The sequence below is a fragment of the Nicotiana tomentosiformis genome, chromosome 8 (genome assembly GCF_000390325.3).
Source record: "Nicotiana tomentosiformis chromosome 8, ASM39032v3, whole genome shotgun sequence".
In the NCBI taxonomy this organism is placed as follows: domain Eukaryota; kingdom Viridiplantae; phylum Streptophyta; class Magnoliopsida; order Solanales; family Solanaceae; genus Nicotiana; species Nicotiana tomentosiformis.
The window spans coordinates 121,024,440-121,042,337 of NC_090819.1; the positions used below are offsets into that span (position 1 = coordinate 121,024,440).

The 17,898-nt window shown below is 36.8% G+C and overlaps 1 protein-coding gene and 1 non-coding gene across 2 annotated transcripts in view; one reads left to right on the plus strand and one right to left on the minus strand.

The window, feature by feature from the left end:
* The window catches only part of LOC104085306 (putative peroxisomal acyl-coenzyme A oxidase 1.2), a 117,602-nt gene that overhangs the window by 20,656 nt on the left and 79,048 nt on the right, over positions 1 to 17,898 (plus strand). The gene's annotated exons all lie outside the window — the stretch shown is intronic.
* LOC117277374 (small nucleolar RNA R71) lies at positions 8,250 to 8,353 on the minus strand. The gene has a single exon (XR_004507644.1). It is a non-coding gene; the product is annotated as a small nucleolar RNA R71 (small nucleolar RNA).

Genomic DNA, 17,898 nt, shown 5'->3' on the forward strand with positions numbered 1-17,898 from the left:
TGGTAAGGCTCTACAGATGTTTTGGCGGCAATATTCTTGAGTTTGGTGACCTGCGTGGCTTGGTCGAGTTAGAGGAATTTAGTTCTGATAGTTGATTATGTGCAATTGGATTTCAAAGTGTTCTTGATGGTTTCTACCATGGTTTGAGATGGATATTTTCTACCGGCGTGTGATTTCCACTTGGATGGGAGTAAATGAAATGTTTCTAACTAACCGGGTATGTAATTTGCTGGTGACTCAGAATTTATAATGAGATTCTTGTGCTTGTCACATGATGGCATGATAGATGGGGTGTGTTGTGCAAGATTACGATTTACATGTACAAGGTGGCCGTTCATTCTTGAAGGGAAGGTCACGAATTCTAGACAGAATGGTTAGTTTCAGATATTAAGATGAATGTTATAACTGCTCGGTAATCCCTGAGAAGGGTGCGTATTTCAAAATGCGCATTGTGTTTTGACTTACGGATGTTCATCGGTATTGCGGTACTCACCTGGTTGATAAACTGCTAATATTCCAATTAATGTTATGTGGCACGAAATAATTATGGAAGTATTCCTCATGGGTTGATCGTGCATGGAAGATGTGTTAGTCATTCGAGTGCTGGAGTTAGGATCGGTTACGGTGATTCAAGTATTCTATGAATTTGGAGATTGGGAGTTCTCAGAAGCATATTGTTTCAGGGTTGTGGCCTGTTTGAGGTGAGCATTTTATTTAAAGTCAGTGGAGGCACTAGTTGTGTTAAGTATTTTTGATAGCTATGCGCTATGAGTGCGCATATGTATGGGGTTTGAGCCCATGTGCGAGCACCAAGGCAATTGTCCGTGCAGTGTGTGGGAATTTTATTTCTTTGATAATTTATCTGATTTCATTGCTTTCCTTCCTCTACGATAAAAATTACTTGAGCAGCGTACTTGAGGAATTGTGCACATGCGCCTACGTTTATCCTCTTCATGAAATATGAGGATTTGGTTGTGAATATTAGGTTGTGGTGGTTCTAGTTAAACTTGCAAAACGGATCTCTTCTTTGAGATATTTTCCATTTTTGGGTGCACGGATTGCACAATTTTTGGCTTGAGATATATTGATGTGGCGTATATGTGGAATAGTTATGTTTGATAATATAAGGTCATCGGACCTAGAATGTGTACTATTAGATTTGATTGCGGTATATTTGGGAGGATGATATCGAAAGTGGGCTTAGAAAGTGATTATGGTTCTGGTTGGGACGAGTGAGCTCCATGACTTGTTGATCTGATAAGGGGACCTGCGATTCCGCATGTTTCTTTCACTATCAGCAGTATATGAATGTTTTGGGAATGAGATTTCGTTTGATATGGGGTTAGTACTAGTACCAGGTTGGTTTTGAGTAGTTACTATGATCGAAAATAGTGCTGCGAGTATTCGAGTTGTGTAGTATGTTATGTGATTATATCTGGGGTTATGGTTATGGCTTGATACAGCTTGTTCAAACTTATACAGTGTGTAGATGTGTTACTCGAGTCTTGTATGAAATTCTGGATGTTGGAAATTGGGCTCTAAGTTTTATGGAATAAGGTTAAAGTATTGATCTTCAATTGTGTTGTGTTGTCAGGCCGTTATGGAATAGGGTGGCATGGGATCACCCCCGGGTATGTGCTTGGTAAGGTGGAATAGTGATTCAATGGCTTGGAAACAACTCTTGGCACATTCGAGGACGAACGTATGCTTAAGTGGGGGAGAATGTAACGACCCGACCGATCGTTTTGGGCATTTATGCTCTTTTCTACTATTTGAAGTCTTGAATAACTTCATATGATGTATTATGACTTGTGTGAATTGTCAGTTTTGGTTTTCAGGTATTTCGGAGTTAGTTTGGAAGAATGAAATTCAAGGCTTAAAGCTTAAGTTGAAAAGGTGGATCGGATGTTGACTTACGTGTAAACAACCCCGGAATAAAGTTTTCATGATTTCAATAGCTCCGTATGGTGATTTTGGACTTAGGAGCGTGTCCAGAAAATTATTTGGAAGTCAGTAGTTGAATTGGGCTCGAAATGGCTAAAAATAGAAATTTAAGTTGGAAGTTTGACCGGGGAGTTGACTTTTTGATATCGGGATCGGAATCCAACTATAGAAATTGGAATAGTTTCGTTATCTTATTTATGACTTGTGTGCAAAATTTGAGGTCAATCAGACTTGATTTGATAGGTTTCGGCATTGAATGTAGAAGTTGGAAATTATTAGTTTTTATTAGGCTTGAGTTGGAGTACGATTTGTGTTTTTGATATTGTCTGATGTGATTTGAGGGTTCGCCTAAGTTTATATCGTGGTTTAGGACTTTTTGGTATATTCGTATGGGGTCCCGAGTGGCCCGAATGTGTTTTAGGGTGAGTTTTGAGCGAGTCTGGGCATTTCGACACTCTGATATTGTTCTGAAACTTTTGAAGTGCGGGGGGCACAATTTGGATGCTGAGGCAAAGTAAAAGTGCGGACCGCAGAGGACAAGTACAGACCGCAGAGGAAAAGTGCGGACCGCAGAATTTCTCTTGCGGCCGCAAAAAGGAGATTATGCAGGTTCGATGGTCCGACTTCGGAAGCTTATATCTTTTAACCTACAAGGAATTTGGAGATGACTCAAAAATGAAAGTTGTAGTCCTTTGAATCTAGTTTACAAAAAGGTATACCATTAATTATTTGGACATATGTAAAGAAAGTTATCATTAATTTACTAAAACCTGGTAGTGTAGAGCTGCTGAAGTGTGGCCGCACAGAAAAATATGCGATCAGCACAATGGGGATCAGATTTTGTACTATATGAACGAGGGTTTCATCTCATGTTTCATATTTGGACTTTGGGAGCTCGGTTTGTGGCGATGTTTCGTAGGATTTTCGAGAAATTCATCGGGGTAAGTGATTCTAACTCGGATTTGGTTAATATATATGAATATATCATTGTTTTCATCATTTAAACAGTATTTTAAGATAAAAATTTGGGGGAAATTGTAAAAATTTCATAAAATAAATTTTTGGGATTTGAATGTCGATTCGAAGTCGGATTTGAGTGAAACAAGTGTGGTTGGACTCGTAATTGAATGGGTTGTCAGATTTTGTAAGTTTCGTCGGATTCTGAGACATGGGCTCCACTACCGATTTTTTGAGCGGAGTTGGGAATTTTTATAAATTGTTAAATTGTAAGTATTGGAGTATATTTTGATTAATTTGCATGTTGTTTGAATAGATACAAATCGTTTGGATTGAGTTGAGGAGATAGGAAGGCGTATGGAGGTTGATACGCGCGGAATGCAATTTTCGGAGTATTGTTTAGCTTGCCCGGCAGCAGATTCGGCTTGTTCGAGGTAAGTAACATCTCTAATCTTGGAGCTGAGGGTATGAACCCTGATTATACGTATTATGTGAATTGTTTGGAGGTGACGCACATGCTAGGTGACGGACGTGCACCGTAGAAATTGAGACTCAGTTGATTCCGTAGAGCTTTATAGTCAATTAACTAGTATTTCTCCATGTATTTTTATGTGTTAGAGAAACTGAGCTATGACTCATGTTAGAAATCATGCTTAGGTAAATGTTGGTATTATTGCTTTATTGGGACCCACTAAGGTCATTTCGGCTGTCGAATTATTTTTTTAAATTGTAACTTCATACTCAGTCATGTTCATTCATTTCATATTATCTCTCAGTCTCTCTTGCTATTTATTGATTCATCATATCATCATTTTGGGCTGATTTTCATGACATTGTGAGCCCGAGAGACTGGAGAGATTGATGACTGAGTGAGACCGAGGGCCTGATTGTGAGGATGATTATGGGATCGGGCTGCACGCCGCAACGGGCCATATTGGCTTTATATATATTATTATTTATGGGATCGGGCTTCACGCTACAGCATGGTTGACTAATTTATGCCATGATTGGCTTGTTATAGCGCTTGAGCTGAAAGAGCGCCTCCGGAGTCTATACACACCCCCAGTGAGCGCAGGTACCTATTGAGTGCGAGTGCCGAGCGATTGGGAGGATTGAGTGACTGTGAGGACTGAGTTATTGGGAGGACTGAGTGACTGGAAGGACTAAGTAACTGGGAGGACTGAGTGAAATGATACTCTGAGAGTATGCATATGGTTTTATCACTGAGTTGCATCGCATTGACATGCACACTTGACATACATGCATAAAGATGCATTTTTCCTCATGATGTACGATATTGCGTCATTCATGACTACTCCTACGTATTGACGTGTAGGCATAGAGATGTATTTTCCTCATGTTATTTAAAAAAATAAAACAATTACCTGTTAAAAGGTTTTTGGGAAAATCACAGTTTTACAGAGCGTACTCATATTTCGGTGACTTTCGGCAAAAGATTTGAGTTTTACTATTATATCTAAAAAGAAAAAGTTTATTTTTCCAGAACTGTATGCGAGCTGAGCATTTTATTATTAAGTTATTACTTGTGCTGTTTTTAATTATATTGTTATGAGATGCTATTGGTTATTGGTGTGGACTCTGACCTTGGTACAAGCTCGTCACTACTTTCAACCTAAGGTTAGGTTTGTTACTTATTGAGTACATGGGGTCGGTTGTACTCATACTACACTTCTGCACCTTGCGTGCATATATTGGATGTTGATGTTGCTGTGATCGACGGTAGCTGGATTTGAAGACATACCTGCATTCCAGTGGTAGCTGCCTCTTGTTCATGGTTGCCTTAGATTTATAAAAATCTGCTTATGTACATTTTGAACTAAAGATATATTTATTTCATACCAACTTTATAAATTCTTATCGTAGAAGCTCATGATTTGTACTACCTGTCTTTAGAGAGTGTAATAGAGTCAGTTAAATATAATTTTTAATCGTATATTTGTAAATTGGCTTACCTAACGGGTCGTGGTTAGGTGCCATCACGACTGGTGGATTTTGGGTCGTGACAAGTTAGTATTAGAGTTGTAGGTTCATAGGTTCTACAAGTCATGAGCAAGTGTCTAGTAGAGTCTTGCGGATCAGTATGATGACGTCCATACTTATCTTCGAGAGGTTACAGGGCATTTAGGATAATTTTCCATCTTTCTTTCCTTATCGTGTGGAATTGATTCAGCTTGAAACATAACTCTTTGAATACCTTCCACGCATTCGTGTGCCCATGTGAGCGCTCGATATCAGATGTGTATCGCCGGCTTGTGATTCCATGAACGAGGTTCGAGATGTGTATTCTATGTTTTGGTGATTGGCCAGTCTGGAGGACTTGAGGCCAGTTTAGACCGCGGCTTAGGCTCGGTAGCTTCAGTTGTGTGAACTTGTACATTTGGATTCATATGTCCGGTAGTATCCCTATGAGTGGAATTTGTGGCTCGATGAGCGGTTGAATAGCTATATGATGAGCATGACGTGACTGCAGAATGTGTTTAGATGGTTTGATTATGACGAGAATAGTTTGCTTGAGATGTAAGAAAAAGGGCCATGGGTTCTTGGTGTCTGTGTTGATTTGACGTATAGTCTCGAGTATGAATGTGTTGAAGGATCTTTCATGTTGTTTAATTGTGGAGCGAAGTAGATTTTCATGTCTTGTTAATGAGTTTGGATTCAGAAATATTAAGTGATGGCATAGTAGTTGTGGCTGTGAAAGGTTATGGAGAGATGTCAGTTTGAAGCTAAGCAAGTGGGTTATCATCTGCGGTGTAAACTACGGATGTGCGATCATTATAATGTTGGGTGAAGAGTTTCTTTTCTACCATCGGGGTGTATATGTTGAGATTTGAATTTGAATCTGGTTGAGAAACTTGACTTGACTATCAAGAGAATAAATGCGAGCTTAGTGGATGATCAAGGTATTTTATGGTCGGTGTTGCATGAGCTTGAGAAGAATTTTCGTTGAACTAACTGTAGTATTATGGCAGTAATATGGTACATGTATTGTGAGTTATCATATGTTTTATTCTATGGCTTTGAGCCAAGTGGGGGAGTCTTGGCTTGAGATATATTGATGTGGCGTGTATGTGGAATAGTTGTGTTTGATAATATAAGGTCATCGGACCTAGAATGTGTACTATCGGATTTGATTATGGTATATTTGGGAGGATGATATCGAAAGTCGGGCTAGAAAGTTATTATGATTCTGGTTGGGACGAGAGAGCTCCATGACTTGTTGATCTGATAAGGGGTCATGAGATTCCATATGTTTCTTTCACTATCAGTAGTGTACGAAGGTTTTGGGAACGAGATTTTGTTTAATATGGGGTTTAGTACTAGTACCGAGTTGGTTTTGAGTAGTTACTGTGATCGGAAATGGTGCTGCGAGTATTCGAGTTGTGTAGTATGTTATGTGATTATATCTGGGGTTATGGTTATGGCTTGATACATCTTGTTCAAACTTATACAGTGGGTAGATGTGAGACTCGGGTCTTGTAAGAAATTCTGGATATTGGAAATTGGGCTCTATGTTTTACGGACTAAGGTTAAAGTAATGATCTTCAACTGTGTTGTGTTGTCAGGCCTATATGGAATAGGGTGGCGTGGGATCACCCCCGGCTATGTGCGTGGTAAGGTGGAATAGTGATTCAATGGCTTGAAAACAACTCTTGGCATATTCAAGGACGAACGTATGTTTAAGTGGGGGAGAATGTAACGACCCGAACGGTCGTTTTGGGCATTTATGCTCCTTTCTACTATTTGAAGAACTTAATTACAATTGTGAAGAACGTGCTTACAAATGTGAAGAACTTCTCCATGTCTATGGAGTAGATACTTTTGGGTTTTGATGGATTTAGTGTATTGATGATTGTTTATGAATTATAACTCTATTTTTATGTATTTGAATCATTTTTGGAAGATTTAATTGTTGCATCTATATTCACTTGTTCTTGTAATCGAAAGAGGCATAACTTGTGATATATTTGCATTATATTGTTTGTTGAGTTCATAGATTCTTCTAAGTAATCAAAAAAGGATGGTTGAATCATTGATTAAATCTAGTTAGGAGAATAATCGAAAGAGATTTTTCTAAAGACCGATCCACTACACATTCTTCATATCTTCACAGTGCTTAAATTAGTTCATCTCGTGAGGTTAAGACTTAATCGAGAGATGAGTTTTTGTTGAACGTTTGACTAATAATAGGGTGAATTCGAGAGACTCACTTGAACATTGGAAGTGAATTACCTACAGTTAGATCCCGAACAATTATCTTGCACTTATTCTGTCAAAACCCTATCCTCTTCCACTGATAACCTTAATTGCTTATTCCTTGTTTCGATAGTCACTAGTCAATAGCTGTAGATTTTAGATTCTTAGTTAAATTTTATATTAATCATATAAATCTCAACTATTGATCCTCCTAGATAGCAATCACGCTAGAAACTACGAGAATACTATTTAAATCCATTCCATGTGGACATGATATTATACTATACTATCTTTGACAAGCGAGCATAATTTAAGTGTGTATTTTTGTGCTCATCAAATTTTGGCGCTGTTGTCGGGGATTGGCAATCAATAGTGTTTGAAATAGTTTGTAGTGCTAATTCAGTTTTTTTTTACTTTTATTTTATTCTTCACGGGTTCTCCTCCGTGTACAGGCAACAAGTTAAGTCTGTAGTGTATGACATGGTCTTCTTGTAAAGAAGTAATACCCTACGTCACGGAATTGGAAAAACACATGTGGCAAATGAGGAAGGAGAAAGAGTTCACCGTAAGGTTCTTCGGGCAACCTTCAACCCAAGAACATATGGCTAATAACGATGACAATAAGGTAGAGGCAACTGCAAGGATAGCTGCTGAGGCAGCCCATAGAGCTGCTGAGGAAACTGTCGAAGACAATAGGGGTCGAAGATTCAATGTAAATCGACCCTTGATTGAAGACCAGTTCGAGAATGCGCTACCAAGGCCTAGTAGAGCATTGAGTGACTATTCCAGACCAGTCTACAATCATGGATTGTCAAGTGTTAGACCACCTCCAATTGCAGCCAATAATTTTGAGTTGAAGCAAGGTTTGCTTCAAACCATTCAAAACAACTGCGTTTTCAGAGGAAAGATAAACGAAGATCCAAACATGCATCTGATGGACTTCAAGAAGATTATGAATACCTTTCAATACAATGGGGTATCACAGGATGCAGTGTATTTAAGGGAATTTCCCTTTTAACATAAAGATGTTGCGAAGTAGTGGCTTCGAAGCTTGCCAAATGGATCAATTAGAACATGGGAGGAAATGACCAGAAAAATTTCTTGATAAATATTTCTCCTCAGCTAAGACGTGCAAGTTTAGAAGAAAAATCCATAACTTCTGCCAGAAAGAGAATGAAACTTTTTTTGAAGCATGGGAGAGGTTTAAGGAGATAGTTAGAAGGTGTCAATGTAACATAATTGAACTCTGGATGCAACTCTAGGATTTTTGGGATGGATTGACACCGACCTCGCGTAGAACATGGAACAATGTAGTTGGATGCCTGTTTATGAAGAATACTCCAGAGATGATAGTTACAATTCTTGATGAGTTATCCGAAGATGCTAATCAGTGGCCCTCTGATAGTGTGGAAAGAATAAAATCAACTGGCGTTCACCAAGTTGATGCTACTATATCTGCGCCAAGTATAGCTTGATGCTATGGCTAAAGAAATACGAAAGCTAACTATAGCTTAGATAAAAAAATGTACACCACGCAGCTTGTGATATATGTGGAAGAGGACACCCTATTCATGAGTGTCATACCTCAACTGAGGAAGTGAATGATGTAGGAAACTATAATTTAATGCAATGGGTCATAGGCACCCCAGTTTTTCATGGAAATCACCTGGGGGTACTGCAAATGCATGGCAACAAAACGACCCCAGACCATGAACAAGGAGCTCCAGGTTTTCAAAATCAACAGAGGCAACAGTATCAATCTCCACAGTCGAGTCAACCCAGCATGAAGGATCTTAAGAAAACCTTCTTTATCAAGACGGATGAGAGGCTTAATGCCCATGATGCAGCTATAAAAGAATTGGGTACATCTTTTCGAAGCCTGGAAAGACAGGTTGGGCACTTAGCTACCCTAATGTCTGAGAGAGCCCCAGGAACACTCCCGACAGATACAGAAAGAAATCCCAAAGAAACAGTAAATGTTGTAACTTTAAGAAGTGGGCAAGAGTTGAAAGATCTCACCCAAACCCAAAAAGATATGAGACATGAAAAAGAAAGTAGGGAGAAGCTAAAGAATGGTGTCGAAAAGAAGAAAGAAGGAAAATCGAGATAGGAGGAACCTGAGGCAAGCAAGCATACGCCTGCGCTGCCTTTTTCCCAAAAGCTAAGTAGAAAAAAGCTGGACAAGCAGTTCGAGAAATTTCTAGATGTGCTGAAACAGTTTCATGTAAACCTACCATTCACATAAGTGCTCTTACACATGCCGGTTTATGCTGAGTTCTTGAAGGAGATCTTGACAAAGAAGAGGAAAATAGAAGAGACCTCAGTGGTCAAGCTCACAGAGCATTGCAGTGCAATATTGCAAAACAAACTACCACAAAAGTGTGGAGATCCAGGGAGTTTTACCATACCTTGCTGCTTAGGCACTACTAATTTTGATAAGTCTCTATGTGATTTTGGTGCCTCAAATAATCTAATGCCTCTATCTATTTACAGGAAACTGGAGAAGGAGATTGGAGAGATAAGGTCTGCACCAATATCTTTGCAGCTGGCAAACCAAACAATTCTATTACCCGAGGAAATAGTTGAAGATGTCTTATTTCGGGTAGATAAGTTTGTATTTCCTGTAGATTTTATAGTGGTAAATATGGAGGAGAATAAGGAAGTCCCCCTCATCCTAGGAAGACCATTCCTAGCAACGGGTAGAGCAATATTATATATATATATATATATGAGAGAAAACTCATGCTTAGAGTGGGCGAGGAGACTATGACTTTTGAGATGGATGTAGAAACGGGGGGTAAAAAAGGAGAAGCTAGCTGCTAGTGTTGTGTGGAAAGTGAAGGACGAGAAAGAGAAGGGTGCAGTGAATGAGAAAGATAAGTGTGGGGGTGTACCCAAAGAAGGCTGAGAAGAAGCTATCCGCATGGATGAGTGCAATAGTTTGGGTGCGAGGGATGGAGCCCAACTTTGACTCAAACCCCGACTAGATGTTCAGGAAAGTTTTCCTTACCTCTTGATTTTTATTTGTGTGTCATGGGAATATGCCACAATTTAAATTGTAGGGTGAGGATGTATATATGTATAGAATATATAAATATCTTTGTGTGTTTTTGTAATTCATTTGATGAAAATTTTTAAAATTTTTATTTTCCCCAACGATGGATGTCATTCGACAGGTTTCTTAAAGGATTAATTTGAAAGAAAAAGACAAAAGATTTTTTTTAGGTAGCGTCTGAATTCCCCCTTGATTTTTCTTTATGTCGCGGTTCTTTTCCAAGGGTTTTTTTGAACCAGGCATAGTTAGTTTTTATTTTTTTTGGAGTAGAAAATCTTGTGTTGTGATTTAAAAAAAAAAAAGCAATATCTCTTAACAGTATTATGTCTTGAGAATAGTAAGTGCTTTAGTTGTGACGCTTAGGCTCAGTTTTTGACTCTTGTATAAGTATCTTAAATTGTATGATCTTAACTTTGCTTAATTGCTTTGACTAGAGTATTGCGATGAGTCCGATCCTGAGTGAGTTATGTGCCACGTGTAAGTGAGATTTTATGCATTTTGTGCATTGTATTTGATGTCTATAACTTACCCCGTGTGTTTGCAAAGCGAAATAATAGTTTTATTCAGTCTTGGAAGTGATATAGGCATTTCTTTGTTGAGCCAGTTATATGTTGTACCCACCTAATTGTTATGTATCTTAGTTAACCTCTTGAGCCTGTAATCATGTTTTCTTGGCAACCACATTACAAGCATTACTCATTTTACCTTTCGCGAGCACTTGAAATTGTTACGAACTTTGTAAAAGTTAAAGTGTGGGGTGTTGGGTGTCTTTTGAATGGAACTAATGAAATAAGGAAAAAGGTGCATTGTTTTTAAAAATAATAATAATAAGATCCACTTGAATTGGAAAAATATATAGTTGCATTATTGTGCAAATATTCATTGATAATGGTAACTTTTGATGTATTTGTGCTTAAAGAAGTTGGGAGTTGACATATACGGATGTGAAGGTGGAGTTATGGATTGACATAAGTGTGGGGTTTTGAATGTTCAATCATATGTATTAAACTACTTAGGGAGGTGTAGTCACTATATCCAAATATATCCTACCCATCCCATAGCCTACAATACAACCAAATGAAGTTCTACTTGATCATTGACTGAATGAGCTCACTTAGTAGAGTAATACATTACGGGCAAGCTTTTGGTACGTCTTTTGTACCACATGAATATTACATCTGAGAGTGATTAAATTATTTCTATCTTGAGTTCCTAATTATTCTTAAACTTAGTATTTTTCGGAACTACTCTCTATTGTTGTGTGAGGGCACTTGATTCACGAAGGAAAGATAATGTCGTTGACGTCTGTGTTAGAATAAGTGAGAGGGTTGTGAAAATTGTGTGGTGCTTTTGAGTCAAATCTTGAGGCGAGGATGTTACGGTCTTATGCTTAATCTGTTTTATTACTCTTGGTGTGATGAGTTAGGAGACTTGTTTAAAAAGATCGTGTCTGTGTGAAGTGTAGTTTGATTGCTCGCGGACAAGCAATGGTTTAAGTGTGGGGTGTTGATGGTAGGCTAGAAACCCGTGTTTTAGTTGCTTATTGCACTCTAATTCATTGCACTTTACTTATGTTGAGCTTTAATTAGTAGTGTTTTGCACTTATTATGCGTTTTATGCCGTGTAAGAGTGAATCCGAGTTATTTAGATGATGAGAAGCAAATTCGAGCTATTTGAAGCTTTGAAGTCTGAGTAGAAGCCTAAGGGATTAAACCGGAATCGCGTTCGAGGGTCGAGGATCAATTTCGGATGTCAAAAATTGGAGAAACGTACTACTCTAAGAAAAATGCACAGCCGTGCCACATGGGGTGCCGCATAGTGCAGCGCGTTAGTGCAAAATATGCCCAAAACTCATTTTGCAAATTGTTCTGGAATTGTCCACAAGCGCGTCGCATGGGGAGGCGTGGCATGTGGAGCGGTAACCCAAATATGTTAGGGTGAATCCCCAATTTCGCTATAAAGGGTAATTTCGTCCGGAGATTATTGGGGGTGGCTTAAATATACCAAAACACTATTTTAGATGGACTTTTGACAGATTTTCGACCTAAGGAGGCCAAAGAGGCTATGGAGGAGTTGGAAGAACATAAACACAAAGATTTCATCATTCCTTCCTCACTCAAGATCTGGGTTTGGATTGAATCTATGTTTTCTTATACCTTAATTGCAATTGTGAAGAACTTCTCCATGTCTATAGAGTAGATCCTTTTGGGTTATGATGGATTTGGTATATTGATGATTGTTTGTGCATTATAACTCCATTTTTATGTATTTGAATAGTTTTTGGAAGATTTAATTATTGCATCTATATTCACTTGTTCTTGTAATCGAAAGAGGCATAACTTGTGATATCTTTGCATTAGATTATTGGTTAAGTTCATAGATTCTTCTAAGTAATCGAAAGAGGCTAATTAAATCATTGATTAAATCTAGTTAGGAGAATAATCGAAAGAGATTTTCCTAAAGACCTATCCACAACGCATTCTTGCATATCTTCACAGTGCTTAAATTGGTTCATCTCGTGAGGTTAAAACTTAATCGAGAGAGGAGTTTTTGTTGAACGTTTGACTAATAATAGAGTGAATTCGAGAGACTCACTTAAGGCTGGCAAGTGGGCCGGTCCAGGCCCGGGACCAGCCTGGGACCGCGGGCCAAACGGGCCAAACGGCTAAACGGGCCAGGACCGTTTGGTCCGGTTTTAGCGGGCCTGGTCCGGTCTCGTGGGCCGGTCCTATGATTTGGGCCCGTAGGCCCGGGACCGTTTGGCCCGCTAGGGCCCGGGACCGGTCCGGTCCCTTAACGGGCCCAACGGCTATTTTTTTAAAAAAAAACCGTTAGGCTATCAAAAATAGCCGTTGGGCTGTCAAAAATAGTCGTTGGCTATTTATGAAATAGCCATTTAACCGCTCAACTTTGTTTTAATCCCAAACTTTTTATAATTACACTTTTTCCCTATTTTCAACTATAAATACCCCATCATTATTTCATTTTTTCTTACAAAATCATCAATCTCTCTCTAATTTACTTCTATAATTGCTACTATTGCTTACTTTATTGTTACATTTTGTGAAACAATTGTGAAGTTGGTGAATTGAAGTCTTCAACGATAATCAATTTCCAACAAGTTGTTCGTCAATTCGGTAAACTCGTTCCAACTCTTAAGTTTTAATATTATAATTTTTTTTGTTTTATTTACTTTGCTTGATTAATTAAGATGGTTTATTCCTTAAAAAATATGTTTAGTAAAAATAAGGAAAAATCGAAGAGTGGTGAATCTAGTGGCCAATATGTTCCTCCTCCACTTCCCCCTGCTCCCCGACCCAAATATGTTACCCGTCCTACACCTCCTATTCTTGATAGCGATAATAGTTTATTACAATTTACCGAGAGTCAATTTTTCCATAATATTGCACCCGGTGAACAATTAAATCATGAATATATGAATGCTCTTTATGGTAATCCAACTATTGATGAAAATGATGATGAAGAAATAGATTTTGATGAAATGCAACCGGATGATGATACACCCACTAGTCCTGCTCCTGAAGTTAACCCAACTAATAATAATCTAGATGATCCCCCGTCTGACCCTCCTATTAGTGCCCCTACCTTTTCTAGACAACCTCCTAAACGGGTAGAAACATCTCTTGTTTGGCAATTGTTTACTCAACTAAGAGAAAAAAATAGGGCTAAGTGTAAAACTTGTGGCAAAGAGTTAGTTTTTCAATATGTTGGAAGTCGGGGGGAGGGAGGGAGGGAAGTTTGACTAGACACATATTGCTACACCCTCAAGATAAAGCTAGATATTTTCGTATGAAAGCTTTGGCTGAGGGGACAAGTGCACCTAGTCAGGCTGACCTTAGTACCGGGTCAAATCAATTTCAACCGGAAATTAACACTATTACCGGTGGTATTTTATATTATGATCCAAAAAAAGATCGGGAAGAATTGGCAAAAATGGTCACTGTTATGTGCTTACCCTATAGTTTTCCTTCTAACCCCCACTTTGTGCATTATATTAGAAAAATTTATAATCCTACTTATAAAGGTTTTCCTCACACAACCGTAAAGAGTGATATTTATAAATATAAACATGAATATGAACAATATTTGCGCTATTTATTTACTCATATAAATTGTCGTATTGCTATTACAACTGATATTGGTAGAAGTGGTAATGACTGTGATTACCTTACTGTTACCAGTCATTGGATTGATGAGCATTGGATAATGCAAAAGCGCATTATTGATTATAGAATAATTAATTCACGTCACACAGGGCAGTTTATTTCTAGTACGATTGCGGATATTTGTAGATATTTTTGCATTAGTGATAAAATAATGTCAGTTTCAATGGATAATGCTACTAGTAACACAAATGTTGTAGCCTTGCTTACCACTATACTAAGTCCTGTATTTAGTAACTTTTTTCATGTTAGATGTATTTGTCATATTTACCATTTAATTGTGGGTGATGGTATGCGAATTTTAAATGTTGAAATTAAAAAGGTTAAAATGGCTCTTAATTGGCTTTTTTATTCAAACCATAGAAGTAGACTTAGAGAATATTTTAAAAGATGCGATGAATTTGGCCTAAGAGAAAGAAAGGTTCCTAAACCTTGTCCAACTAGATGGAATTACATGTATGAAAGTTTAGTTATTGCATATGAATATAGAAACCCCATAAACTCAACGTTTAATGCTCATGTAAGTGATGATGATGAGCACCTTACAAATGCGGATTGGGCTAATGTTAAATGCTTGTAGATTTTTTAGAAAAATTTCATATTGCTACAAATGAATTTTCTGGGCAATATTATCCTACTATTTCTAACTGTTTAGTTTATATTGCAGAACTTGCAAATTTGTTTGATCATTTTTCAGAGAGTGGGGAAATTTATCAACTTGCTATTGATTCCATGAGAAAAAAGTTTAAAAAATATTTTTTTCCCTATTCCCCCTATTTATGGTATTGCTGCATTGTTAAATCCTACTATGAAATTAGGAGATCCTCAATTTTGGTATGAAACTGTTTATAATGGTTTAGCACTTGAAGATGAGGAGTTGTCTATACTTCCGAACGCAATAGCACTCGGTGATTATAGAGCGTCTATGAGGGAGAGCTTGGAAAAATCAGTACTTTTCAGAGATTGGATCCGTTCGGAAAGAAGAAATTTTGGACTTGCTGAATCACAACCAGAGGTAGACGAAGCTTACGAAGAAATGCTAGCTGAACTTGCGGAGGATGATGCTTCGCCTGGAAGCGGTGATGAGCAAGCTTCATTTCCGCCACCACCAACGGAAATTCCTCCGGACCTTGAAGGATTTATGAAATTTGTAAGAGATACCATGTAAATTAATATGTAACTTGTATTTTGGCACATCTTCATTAGTTTCTTTTTCTTCTCAATGGTGGTATTAGCACCTTGTTGTGCTCATTCCATAGGGGGGAGGAAGACTAAGAAAGATATTTTCATGATTTTTAATGCTATAATAAAAATATAACGCATTGATTTGAATATCTCTTTACAATATTTTTGTTCTTTTATATATCTTAAGCTATACATATAGTATAATATAGTATAGTATAGTATAGTATAGTATAGTATAGTATAGTATAGTGTGTGTGTGTGTGTATATATATATATATATATATATATATATATATATATATATATATATATATATATATATATATATATCTCATAAGATATATAAGCTATATTCGATATATATATATATATAAGCCTATATATATACTATCGAATACGGCTTATATACTATAGTATAGTATAGTATAGTATATATATACTATATACAACTTAAGATATATAAACTATATTCGATATACTATATATACATCTTAAGATATACTATATATATAGTATATACTATACTATACTATAATATAGTATACTATAATATATATACATCTTACTATACTATACTAAGTATACTATACTATAATATATATACATCTTACTATATATACATCTTACTATACTATACTATAATATATATACATCTTACTATATATATTATATATATCTTAAGATGTATACTATCGAATATGACTTATATACTATGTATATATAGTATAGTGTGTGTATATATAAAATGTATATATAGTATAGTGTGTGTGTATATATATATATCTTAAGATGTATATATAGTATATCTTAAGATGTATACTATCGAATATGACTTATATACTATGTATATATAGTATAGTGTGTGTGTGTGTGTATGTGTGTGTATGTATATATATATATATATATATATATATATATATATATATATATATATATATATATATATATATATATATATATATATATATATATATATATAATATATATATATAGTTTATAAGTCATATTCGATAGTATACATCTTAAGATATACTATATATACATCTTACTATATATATATATAGCTTATATATCTTAAGATGTATATATATCTTAAGATTTACTATACTATACTCTATATATATAGTATATCTTAAGATGTATATATATAGTATATTTTAAGATGTATACTATGTATATATAATATAGTATATATATATTTTAAGATGTATATATAGTATATAAATCGAATATAGCTTATATATCTTTATTACTATTTTTTTTCTCTAACTTCTATAAAAAAAAAAATTAAAAATACAAAGTTTCTGTAGGACCCGTTTAGGCCCGGGACCGTTAGTTCGTGGTCCCGGTCCCAAGCCGGTTCCAGCAATAAGCTCGCAAAGCCCGGAACCATTTAGGATCGGACCGCATAGGACCGGCCCACTTAGGATCGGGCCCGCGAAGCCCACTTAGGACCGGGCCCGGCCCACTTGCCACCCCTAGACTCACTTGAACATTGGAAGTGAATTACCTAGAAATAAATCTCGAAAAATTATCTTGCACTTATTCTGTCAAAACCCTATCCTCTTCCACTGATAACCTTAATTGCTTATTCCTTGTTTCGATAGTCACTAGTCAATAGCTGTAGATTTTAGGTTCTTAGTTAAATTTTATTATTAATCATATAAATCTCAATTTTTGATCCTCCTGGATAGCAATCAAGCTAGAAACTACGAGAATACTATTTAAATCCAATCCCTATGGACATGATATTATACTATACTATCTTTGACTAGCGAGCACAATTTAAGTATGTGTTTTGTGCTCGTCAAATTTTGGCGCTGTTGCAAGGTATTGGCAATCAATAGTGTTTGAAATAGTTTGTAGTGCTAATTCAGGAATTTTTTTTTTTTTTTAACTTTTATTTTGTTCTTCACGGGTTCTCCTTCGTGTACAGACAATAGGTAAAATCTGTAGTGTATGACACGATCTTCTTGTAAAGAAGTAATAGCCTACAACACGGAATTGGAAAAACACCTGCGGCAACTGAGGAAGGAGAAAGAATTCACCGTAAGGTTCTTGGGGTAACCTTCAACCCAAGAACGCATGGATAATAATGATGACAATAAGGTAGAGGCAGCTACAAGGATAGCTGCTGAGGCAGCCCATAGAGCTGCTGAGGAAACTGTTGAAGACAATAGGGGTCAAAGATTCAATCTAAATCGACCCTTGATTGAAGACCAGTTCGAGAATGCGCTACCAAGGCCTGGTAGAGCATTGGGTGACTATGCCAGACCAGTCTACAATCAATGATTGTCAAGTGTTAGACCATCTCCAATTGCAGCTAATAATTTTGAATTGAAGCAAGGTTTGCTTCAA